Below are 12403 nucleotides of genomic sequence, written 5' to 3' on the forward strand. Positions count from 1 at the left end.
GCAGGCTCATTTTTGAATATGATTCTGACTTGTTTCCCAGCTCCAGCTATGGTTTCCATTCATCTCATTGGCCTATTTTTTCATTGACAGTTGTTTGTGTTATTTTCTGTAGACCTTTGCACATTCTTAACCTACTCTAGATATTAGCCTCTGCCTGAGGATGAGCGAGCCAAGATTTTATCTCATTCTGAAGGCTTTTCTGTTTACTCTGCTGATAGTTTTCTTTGGTGTGAAGAAACTTTAAATTTCATTTCATCTAGTCTCATTTGTTGATTCGTGTGAAAAATTTCTGTGCTGTTTGAGTAGTGGTCATATACTGCTTTCCTACATCTATAACTCCCATTGGTGTGACTCTATTTCCAGGCTCTGTATTCCATTCCATTGCAAGCACCATGATGTCTTTATTATTATGGCTCTGTAGAATAAGTCCAGATCAGGTCTTATTATATCATCAGCATAGCTCTTTCTGCTTAGGTTTATTTTGGCTGTGTGCAGGCTTTTGTGTTTCCAAATGTATTATTAGACTGTCTTATATAGCTTTGTGAAGAGTGTTAATAGACCCATAATAGTTTATGGAAGGAACAGAGTTTTATTCAGCTTATAGTTCCATAGGGTACAGCCCCTCAGTGTGGGGATTGGTAGGGTGTGCCACATAGTCATATCAACAGAGACATTATAGAGAGATGGAAACTAGTAAATATATCCCAGCTATGAAACCTCAAGGCCTACCTGCAGTTATATTTTTCCTCCAGCAGGAGACACTTCCTGAAGGTTCCACAACCTTCTGAAACAGCACTATTATTTGTAGATTAAGTATTCAAACACAGGAGAAGGCCTAGGAGAAGCATTTCATTCAAACTACAACAATCAGCAAATTCACTGGAATAAATGAAAGATAAATGTGTGTGTGTGTGTGTGTGTGTGTGTGTGTGTGTGTGTCTGTGTGTCTGTGTTGCTTTTGTATCCTGCACCTCTGCTGAATATATTCATTAAATCTAAGAATTTTATAGTATAATCTCTAGAGTCACCTAAATATAGAATCATGTCAAATGGGGAGAGTTTCATTTTTTTTTTTTTTTTTCGAGGTAGGGTCTCACTCTGGCTCAGGCTGACCTGGAATTCACTATGTAGTCTCAGGGTGGCCTCGAACTCATGGCGATCTTCCTACCTCTGCCTCCCGAGTGCTGGGATTAAAGACATGCGCCACCACGCTGGGCAAGAGAGTTTCATTTTTAACTACTGCTTTTATCCTGTATGTCTTCTATTGTCTCAGCTAAGGCTGCTGTTTCTACTGGACCCTGGCTAATCTGGTAGAAGTGGCCAGTCTCATGAAGGGCAGATGGCCATCTTCATTTCTTATCAATGGATCTTAGATCTCCTCCATTTTCTTTGCCATCTGTAAAATAAAATAGATTCTCCAACCCTGCATAAGGGCAGCTTGGGTTAAAGGGGATATGCAAGTTGTTGGAAAGATTTTTGGTGTGAAATCCCACCCTTCTTTTCCAGAGAGCAGTGGAGGCTTCTCTGTTAAGTCAGGGTTTCATCAACATGGGATTCTCACTTGCTTTCCATTAACAGATATGTGTTTTTCTTTTTTCCCAGTGAGGGGGTCTCATGTCAAACCAAAGAACTGTTGGTTACCCACAGAGGCTGTGTGTCACTGTTCTTCAAGTGTTTACTTCTTGTCTGGCTGGTTGACTTTGTAGCCTACAGGGTCCCCTGCTTATTCATGCTGTTGGTGACGGTTGTCCTCCAGCAGCTCACATGGGGTTTTCCAGCACTATGAAAGCTAGACAGGAAAGACTGGTTTCTCTTTTGTTTCTAGCATGGTATTCCAATGTGCTATGACTATAGCCAATGGTGTCTTCAGCAATAGAGTCTTACTTTTTAGCTCTGGCAGGTAACCAAGTATGTTGGCAATGGCCTACATTGTTTTGGGGATCTCATGTGTCTCCCTGACCAACATCTGACTGTGGGGTTGACCCAATTATGGACCTGGAAATTACTAGCCAGAGTCTATAGTTTTAAGAAGGTTAAGATTTTTGTACCTTCTGTCCTGACTCTCTCCTCTTCCCCTCTATTAGTGGTCATATCTTGTAGCATGCTAGTAGGAATGAAGGTTTCCATTCATGTTGTCTTAACATTTATACTCTTCCTACCCTTCTCACCCCCTACCATTCCAAGCCCCTCCCACCTCAACATTCCATCTCTCCCCCAACCTATCTGGAAATCTCACCTTTTCTCCCACCCTATTTCTTCTCTCTCCTGACTTCACTCTAGTTTCTTGGCCATATTCCTATTTCTAACTACCATTTACATTAATTTCCAATTGATCCCAGTTAGGAGCCTCATATAAGAGAGTACATGCTGTTTTTGTCTTTCTGTGCCTGTGAGACTTAGTTGGAATGATTTTTTTCCAACTCTACCTGTTTTCTTGAAAATTTTATTATTTCATTTTTTTCTTACTGCTGAGCATAATTCCATTGTGTATATATATATATACATCACATCTTCATTATCCTTTCTTCAGTTGATGGGCTTCTGGGCTAATTCTAGTTCACTGCTATTGTGAATAGAGCTGCAACAAACATGATTGAGCAAGTATTTCTGTCGTAAAGTGGAATATGCCCAGAAGAGGTATAGCTGTGTCAAATGTTAGATCTATTATCATCTTTTACAGGAGTCTCCATACAGATTTCCATAGTGGTTGTACAATTTTGCAGTCCCACCAGCAGTGGGTAAAATACCTCTTTCCCTACAGCCTCACCAGTTTTTGTTGTCATTTGAATTTTTCATGTATGCTATCCTGGAGTGAGCTGAAATCTCAGTGCATTTTTTATTTGCATTTTTCTGATGACTAAAGATGTTGAACATCTCCTTAAGTGTGTAATATAGTCATTGATATTGATATTTCTCCCTTTGAGAGTTCCCTGTTCAAATATCTACCTTATATTTGATTGAATTGTTTAGTATTTTTGAGTGTTTTGTAGATTTTAGATAGTAGAGCTTTGTTGGCAGTATAGCAAGTCAAAATTTTCTTTCATTCTGTGGAGTTCAATTGACTCTATTGACAGGTTGTCTGTCTGTACAGTACTGCATTGTACTGTTCAGTTTCATGATGTCCCAGTGGTCGAGTGTTGATCGAATTTCCTGGGCTACTGGGGTCTTATTCACTGTTTTTAACATCCTGGTCTAATTCTTCTCTCTCCCCCTTGAGTTCTGAAATTCTGTTCTACATATCCTCTATTCTGTTGGTGAAGTTTTCCTGGGAAACTCTTAAGAGGGTTATTTTATTTCTATTTTCTGTTGTTTTTCTTCAGGCTTTATACCTCTTGCTTAAATTCAATTTGTATTTCTAGATGTGATATTTTATTGTCTCTTGGAGTTTGTTCCTGTATTTGGATATGTCCTCACTGAGCTTTTGCCATTGGCCCATGAGCTTATTTATTCATTGATTCTTCTCAAATTCCTTTAGCGTTCTGTTGATTTATTTTTAAAATTTATTTATTTATTTATTTGATAGAGGAAAATTAGTCAGAGAGAAAGAGGCAGAATGAGCATGCCAGGGCCTCTAGCCAGTGCAAATGAACTCCAGATGCATATACCCCCACATGCATCTGGCTAACGTGGTCATGGAAAGTCAAGCCAGGATCTTTTGGCTTTGCAGGCAAACACCTTTAACCACTAGTCAATCTCTCCATTCTTGTTGATCTCTTTTTTTTTTAATTGTCTTCAATTTCATTTAGCCATCTGTGAAGTACCATTTCCTGATTATCTTTGGTTTCCTTCATTCATCAACTGAGTTGTTCTTTTTGATTACCTTCTATTTCTTTTATCATTTATTTGAGTACTTTTTGTTGCTTTTCTTTCAATTCACTGTGCCAACTTTTGATTTTTAATTTGAATTCTTTTTGTTGATTTTATTCCATTTCCCTCAGCCATTCTTGGAGTTCCTGTTTGATTAGTCTTTGTCAGTTTCTTCCCTTTGAAACATTCACTTGTTCATGGTCCCTTGAGTTCATTTAAAAAGCTTGTTGAGATTCCATTTGGGGCTTCTGTCTTGGGTTTCCTCTAATTTTTCATTTGGAGGCATCATTGTGGGACTAGAATATCTTGGTGGGGATCCCTTTGCTGAATGCCCTCTGTTATCTGTTTTGTATTGGGGCTTACCCATCTCAAGATCAGTTGTGTCACTGAGGGTGCAGCAATAGCAGCCCATGTATAGCCTGTATTGGATGGCCTGGTCTAATTTGATCAAGGTATGTGTGGGATTGAAGCCAAGCCACTAGGTTGGGGTGGGTGCACTTGAGCTTGAGCAGGATCTACTTTGTGTGCGTCTCCCCTTTGAATATCTGTATGACACCTTGGGAGGCCTGTCTTTTCTGGTGTCTAAGCTGGGCATTTTCCTTCTACAATTATTAGGTATCTACATTTTTGAATTGAAATTAACCCTTAAGCTTCTTCTTAGAGCTGAGGCTGATAAATGGTTGCTCTCTTCTTCAGCCCTTCTTCAATAATTTGGGGTGGGGGCTTGAAAGGCAGGTTTGAGAAGATGGATCCAAATTGGTTGGCTATTCACTGCTGACCTTCAGCTGGTCCATTGCTATATAGGCAGCAGCCTCAGAGTGGAGACTAGATCTGGATCAAATCTCCCATGTTCAACATGCTCACAATTGCATAGCTCAACGTGCAGCTAACCTGCACCTCCCTGGCCACAGTATGGGAACTGAGTCCAGCTTTGGATGCAGCCTGACTTTCATCTGGTCCTCTCTCCCCTGGAAGCAGCCCCCAAATCAAATATAGTTTTTAATTTTCAAGTTTTACTCAAAATATCCCGATTAAAGACAATTTTAGTTGATCTCAACAAATGGAAAACTTGAGGTACATACTGAAAGTGTTTTCTCTCATTCTGAGAAAAGTTGCATGTATATGTAGGATTGATTGTGGGGACATTTTATATATATAAAATCTTATTTTATTTTATTTTTGTTTCTTTCAAAAAGAAGTACTACCTGTAATTCTAACTTTATCTTTGATTATCTCCTTCCTCTTCCCTTACACACCTGCATTTTTAACTTTCATTTATTTTTATTCTATGCTTACACCTCTAAAATCAGATTTTAACTTTTTTATTTTGGTGGTGTGTTGGAAATTTTTATATTATGCTTTCTTAACTTAGTATTGCAACAAAATTCACATTCTACCCATTGATCAAATCCTAAGAACTAGAAGTAAAGTAATAATATCCCTTATTTATATGAGCATTTCTTCAATAAATAACATCATGTGTTGAGTAGTACTATATTCACAGAATTTCAGGATGCAGATAAGTTTTTCAAAGCTGGGCTGGAGAGATGGCTTAGCAGTTAAGCGCTTGCCTGTGAAGCCTAAGGATCCTGGTTCGAGGCTCAGTTCCCCAGGTCCCACGTTAGCCAGATGCACAAGGGGGCGCACGCATCTGGAGTTCGTTTGCAGAGGCTGGAAGCCCTGGCGCGCCCATTCTCTCTCTCTCCCTCTATCTGTCTTTCTCTCTGTGTCTGTCGCTCTCAAATAAATAAATAAATAAAAATTTAAAAAAAAAAGTTTTTCAAAGCCATATGAAAAAATTCCTCATGATTGTTTCCAAGTGCCCCCATTAATAGTTCATTAATAGTTAAGGATATATCCCAGGAACATTTGCCAACTCATTCTGTCTACTGTGTCTAGTTTGGCTCTCTAACTTATTGTTTGTCTGAGTTGCAGGTTTCTTTTTGTTTCTGAAATGCTGATCTTGTCTGTAATGCTGCCAAGGTGTGTCTCACACTGCCAATATTTACGGATATTTCATTTCACTTCACAATAGGGTAAGTTGTCTTTTTAAAATCATCATTTATCCCCTATTCAACCAAATCTTTGTTGAGTAGTCATTCTTCAGTCATAGTGTTCCTACATAAGCTACTTTTCCTTTGACATCTTCCTTTAAATATCATGGAGGTTCTTAGGATCAATAGGCAGATACTGAAGTCCTTTTCACTAGTTAACAAGAGCATTGTATAAAATGATGATGTGAACAAGACATTTGCCAGTCTGCTTTGATATCATGCTCTGACTGAATATTGGATATTTATATGTAATTTGATTATTGCCATAAATGTAATAATTGTACGGGAGAATAAAAGAAATACACTTTAAGAGATGAAGAATAGTTAAGGAAGGCTTTTATAGTGCAAGTAAAATGAGGAAAGCGGTTATACAAGAATAAGCTAGGATGAGTAAAAAAGTGAAAAAAGTAATATTCTAAGCAGAGGGAAAGACATGGGCAAAGACCTGGAGGAGGAAAAACAAAGAGGTAGTTAGGAATGCTTAGAAATGGTACCATAAAATCCTATACACTGAAAGACAGACTAAAAGGTTAAATCTTCATCAGATCCTTAGAGGGAACATATTAATCAAAGGGCCCTGAGAGGGTATGATGAAGATTAACCTTAATCTTAATATTCTCCTGTTTCTCTCTTCCTCTCTCTCTCTCCCTATCTCTCTATCTCTTTTATGTTGCCTATCTTCTTCTTTCTTTTCCCTTGGTGCTGTCCTGTTACTTACAGTACCAAGATGTGGTTAACATGAGCTTCTGACCAAAGAGACCTGCAAGGTTCCCAGAAGAGGACAGATTTCTGTCAGAGCACTTGATTACCCACCAAAGGTTAATACTAGACCCTACTGACAAAGACACCATATGCTATTGTACAGAGCACAGAGAGATCTGGCTGGAATCTGGAAGTCAGTCTCCAGACAGTAAGGTTGTCTAGTGCCACAAGGTGATACATGAGTAACTGGGGAAAAATAACTAACATCTGTCCAAGTAACTTGTGGTCTAAGCTACTCAGCAGCAAACAACCTGACATGATGCTCACCCAAGTGCAATGGTGGCCCCCAGCCATGGAGGGAAACCAACTGCTCTTGATTTGGCTAACTGATCTGCTCAGTGGAATATAACCCATAGCAGGATCTGGGAAAGAAGTCAGAACCATATCCTCAAATGGAGTCTGCTCTCCAATATCAAGTTCCCACCAATCTTGGGCTATAAGAGGTCCTAAACCTATTAAATTCCCTCTAAACTAATAATGGCTATTCTATTTATCTGGTGTGGACTTCATTCTCCATTGGAGAGGATGCTTCTCTTTTTCAGATGGATGCAGAACCTGAGGAGTGTTTCTGTCCATTGCACCTCACCAGGGCCCCAGCTGACACCATAGAGTAACTGGGGAGATGAGCAAGAGTGATGCTTTCTTGGTGAACCTGGTATCAGCACAAGGGTGAAGGAGATAGACACAGAGAACACTCAACTCCTACCAAACCAGATATGTAGAGACACAAAGGCTTTCAAGACTTCATCGCTAAAGTAGACCTAAAAGGAACCTAACACAGATCAGGGAAATTCATGGAAGGGGGGGATGAAAGATTGTCAGAGCCACAAGTTGGGACATTATGCACAGAGCCACTGCCTCTTCTCCATAACTGATGGCTACCCCCACAATGCATGACCCACATTCCTCCATGAGGAGGGTCCCTTAGGAGGAGGGAGAACAGGGAGGAGGCTAGCAATGTCATCAACAAGGTTGTTTACACACTGAGTATGTACATAACTAATAAAGGAAAATTTAAAAAAAGTTTAAAAAGAAATGAGTTTGGACAAGGAGGAAGGAGTTTAACATCAGATAAAACATGTTAAGAAAGTGAGATTTTAAATCTGGGAACAATGTGAAACATTAAAAAACAACTACCATTACAAAATTTGAAACAGAAGAAGCTAAAGACAATGGGGCAAAAGAAGCTTGAAAAAGGATGGAGATGAGATGAGATGATGATCTAGGAAGCTCACAGTGGAACCAGGCATTAATGTCAGTGAGACATGATGCCAGGCTGGATGTAGTAGTTACATAGGTAGATTTGAAAGATTATGAAGCATTTGTATTTTGTGACTCATAAGAATGATGACAATTCTGCACAATACCCATTATTTTTTCAGTCAAAATGCCATGCGTTATCTTTGGTGTATTAAAAACATCACTAAATTTAATGAATTCTCATTTTTAAGGCAATGTTTTTCTTTTGGTTACCTCAAATTTTCCTAATAAATAACCAGTACGAATTATACCGTTTCCTCTCAAAAAATAGATTATTTTCTTCTATTTTTCTGTGTTAATTGCAATATTACACTTGGTTCTTTTCAGAAGCTCCCAATGCCTACCTTATAGTGTCCCTGATTTTATTTTTCTGGTGCTAGAAATAAAACTGGGTATCCTTCATGCCAGGTATTGAGCCATACCTCAATCCCTTATCCTTGCACATTTGTTTATGTCTTCAGAAAATCAAACACATAATAAATTTCAGTAGTAGAACCTTTCACATCTCTACTCATGAAGAGGACAAAGGATGTAATAGCTTCATTGTGTCTATTCATTTCTGCTTTATTGGTGGAATGGACTTAGTTTAACCCCAAACACATTTGCAATAATTATTGTAGCACTACAAATTGAATATCAGGAAATGATCACCAACTTAATGGTCTAGTCATGAATTGGCAGGAAACTGTCCTTCCTGTTTGCCTAACCTATGAACCTGCTCACTGATGACATACTCCGATTGTCTAAGAATAACATCTTGAGATCTAAGACCAGTTTTACAATAGCACGCATTAGTGCTTCCAAAGTAGTATGGACTCTAATATAGCTTCATTATACTTTGAGTTTTTCTAATGTATATTTACATGGAAACTTTTCTCTTGGGTCAGAATTTTATTAAAACTTCAATCTTGCTTTGTAATCAGAAACTTTTATTCAGACTATGGTTATGAAGAGAGAGAGAGAGAGAGAGAGAGAGAGAGAGAGAGAAAGGTCTCTAGATCTATGAGGCTGATGTAGGGTGATTTTGTCATAGTTTTTAATAGGGAGGAGCCCAGAAGTTTTGGGTGGGGTGATTCAGAGTAATAATTATTTTTTAAAATCAGGAAGTCTCGACCATTTTGCAGCACAGGAAATGTTTATCTCTGTGTCTAGGTAGCTTCAGGAGGGCAAATAGTTCTAAACTTAACAAATCTATCTAGAAACATATTAGAATCTGAAGGGTTTGTATTTGGTCCTGTCACAGGTATTAAAAAGTGTCATATATGAGTCTTATGGGAGTAAATGCAGAATGGGTTGTGTGTATTATATGTGTCTTATGGAGAAATGTGGTTCTTTGTTATAAAATATTCTTGAGTTCAAATGTCTGGGGAGATTTCAGAAAGAAAAGATTCATAGGTGGGATTTCTAACCTTCCCTGATTTCTAGGATATCACATCTCTTAAAGCTCAGTAGTAGAAAATGTTACATGGGAGTTCCACCATATTTGACATAAAAACAATTTGTATGTTTTCATAATTCCTTCCTAGGTACTGATTACTCACAAAATGGTTAAAATTTGACATCCAACAATGTAAAACAGATGTTTAGAGAAGTTAATTTCATTGAAACAAATGTAGTTTTAGCTGGGATTTGTGGAAATATGGAGCCATCTGCTTTATGTTCATGATAGAAGATAACAATATGTTTGCATTTCATGTTTTTTTTTTGTCTTATAGGTAGAGATAAAAAAAAATCAAGTTTTACTAGTCATCATTAGAATAAACTTCCATTAAAAAATGTTTCCAGGTAGAAACAGAATAGCTTATTGAGAGAAAGATTTTACTCTATGTGTTGAAAATTGACCTTCTTATATGACATTAGTTCAATGTGAATCAAATGCTGCAGAGTATTATTGTTACAATATTATTCTTGGAAACTTGACAAGAAATGTAAAATTACATACAGTTTCATATTCTTTCCAACCATGCATACTCCCATCCTGTGTTGATGAATGTATTTCTATTTTGGGACAAATTTCAAATAAAAATTGCACTTGAGTTCTTTCCTCAGTAACTGCTTGCCATAACCATGGGCTGGTTGCCAAGCAATAATATAATTGCTTTACAGTCAGTGGGAAGTAATTCAGTGGCATCTTTCCATTTGTAATGCTTCTCATTGAGAAATGAGGTTGTTAGATGACAGATGACATAGGACAGGCTTAGGAAAGGACACCAAAACCACTTCAAGTCATTTCTTTTACACTTGTGCTTTAAAACAATTTTGGATTCAAGCAAATTTGGTAGAATAGTTCTTGCACACCCCTCATTTGTATTTCTGTACTACTGACATCTTACAGAAACTCCAATAGAGCAACGCAATCCAGGAAATTGACATTGGTGCAATATTTATCAAAAGAAAAATGCCACAGACTTTATTTTTTGTATGATCAAAGTTTATCATATGCATGTATGATCATGCCATTCAAATATGACACTGATTAGCATCTTATGTCTAATTAACATATACTAAAATATACTAGAAGATTTCAGGAACAGAGACTAAAAATAATGCCCACATTTTAGAAAAACAACAACACCACCAACAAAACCCAGTATAATTTTACATATAAATGCGAGGGACTTAGAATCACCAAGACTAAAGCAAAAATAATTCTTCCTAACTAGCTATAAGGATTAGTTCCTACAAATTATAATTTACTTGCTATATTAATTGTATTATGACATTGTAAAGATACAATCATCAAATAAAATAGAAATAGAACATAGATCAAAATCATACACTCAGGATTTATACATTCCTTCTTAAATCAAATGATAAATACTATAGTTTATGATTAATGTAAACCATATATTGTTTTGTCTTATAGTTTACTTCTCAGTTGATCCAGAGATATGGGTCCTGACTGAGAAATAACACAGGAGCTTAAGGGATATTACAGGAATCCATGAACTAAGCAAGAAGGAAGAAGTTGGGGCCCTTGCGTTCCTCACCTTTCAAGGATTTCTTAATACAGTCTAGTCTCCGGGCATGACAAATTTTCATCTCCTTTTAAGAATAATCCCATCACTTTTTATATGCAGTTGCTGCTTTTATTTATTTTTAATTTAATTTAATTTTTTTAATATGGAACGCTTCACAAATTTGCATGTCATCCTTGCGCAGGGTCCATGCTAATCTTTGCATCATTCCAATTTTAGTATATGTGCTGCCGAAGAAAGCATGCTACTTTTATTTTTACTTGGCATTTTTATGCAAAGTCTTATGAATCCAGGTAATTCATCAATGATTTTTGTCTCCCCACCATGAAGAATGAAGTGGAGAGACGGACAATGAAGGACAAACAAATGAGGAAGTGTTACTTACAGGGGAACACAACTAAAAAGTAAACATGAGGGCTGGAGAGATGGCTTAGCTGTTAAGCGCTTGCCTGTGAAGCCTAAGGACTCTGGTTCGAGGCTCGGTTCCCCAGGTCCCACGTTAGCCAGATGCACAAGGGGGCGCACGCGTCTGGAGTTCGTTTGCAGAGGCTGGAAGCCCTGGCACGCCCATTCTCTCTCTCCCTCTATCTGTCTTTCTCTCTGTGTCTGTCGCTCTCAAATAAATAAATAAAAAATTAAAAAAAAAAAAACCTTAAAAAGTAAACATGAAAGCTCTGAACTCTCAATGGTGACAGGTTGACAACCAAGGGTTTAATAACGTCAAGTAATTTTAGCTATGAACCCTTGGCAGGCTGACAAATACCAGAGGAATTTGGTAAAAGGAGGATCCCTGGGCCAAGCTGACTCCTGAGGAGAAAGAGATTTTTTTTCTCCAGATGCTTGCACCACTTTGTGCATCTGGCTTTACATGAGTACTGGGGAATTGATCCCAGTTCCTTAGGCTTTGCAGACCTTAACCACTGAGAAATCATTACAGCCCCGAGGAAGAGAGTTTTAACAAAAAAGTGATCAAAGAAAATTCGAAAGAAATATTGTGAAAGAAAAAAGAATGCCAAAAGCAGCCGTCTTCGAACGAGGAGATCTAGCAGGGCAAACTTCTCACCTGCATTGCATCTAGACCTAGCCAGTGTGGCAGAGAAGATGGCTAGGTGCTGGAGTGCAAGGTGCTGGAGTTCTGTTTGAGGAAGATCAAAGTCCAGAAAGGCAAATATATCATCCTGTGCTCATGTAATAAAGACGTTTATTATTCTACAAAAAAGGCAGGAAGAGGAAGAGAAGAAGAATGACGCAGGAGTAGCAGGTACCCCAGGAGTGGAAGCCCAGAGATACAGGTGCTATTATAGCTGTGAGTCTCTCTCCAAGGCAAGTGTGAAACCAGGCACAGAGAGTGTTCAGTCATTGAGAATGCGGTCCAGGTGATGAGATCAACTCCTGAAGTGGGCCAGGTCTGAGTGCAGGTCAAGGGAGCAGCAGTACATGAAGGTCCACGTGCTGAGAGCAGCTCTAGTAGGTCTCAGAAGCAGGAACAAGTCCAGCACCCTGTCACAACTGGCTGGGAGTCGGGTACATGTGTTTGTCCTG

General features: G+C 38.3%; 1 non-coding gene across 1 annotated transcript; it reads right to left on the reverse strand.

Moving 5' to 3' along the window:
* Positions 1-11000: 11000 nt before the first annotated feature.
* On the reverse strand, positions 11001-11104 carry LOC123460441. The gene has a single exon (XR_006637004.1). It is a non-coding gene; the product is annotated as a U6 spliceosomal RNA (small nuclear RNA).
* Between the last annotated feature and the right edge of the window lie 1299 nt (positions 11105-12403).

This window comes from Jaculus jaculus, chromosome 4 (genome assembly GCF_020740685.1).
Source record: "Jaculus jaculus isolate mJacJac1 chromosome 4, mJacJac1.mat.Y.cur, whole genome shotgun sequence".
NCBI lineage: Eukaryota > Metazoa > Chordata > Mammalia > Rodentia > Dipodidae > Jaculus > Jaculus jaculus.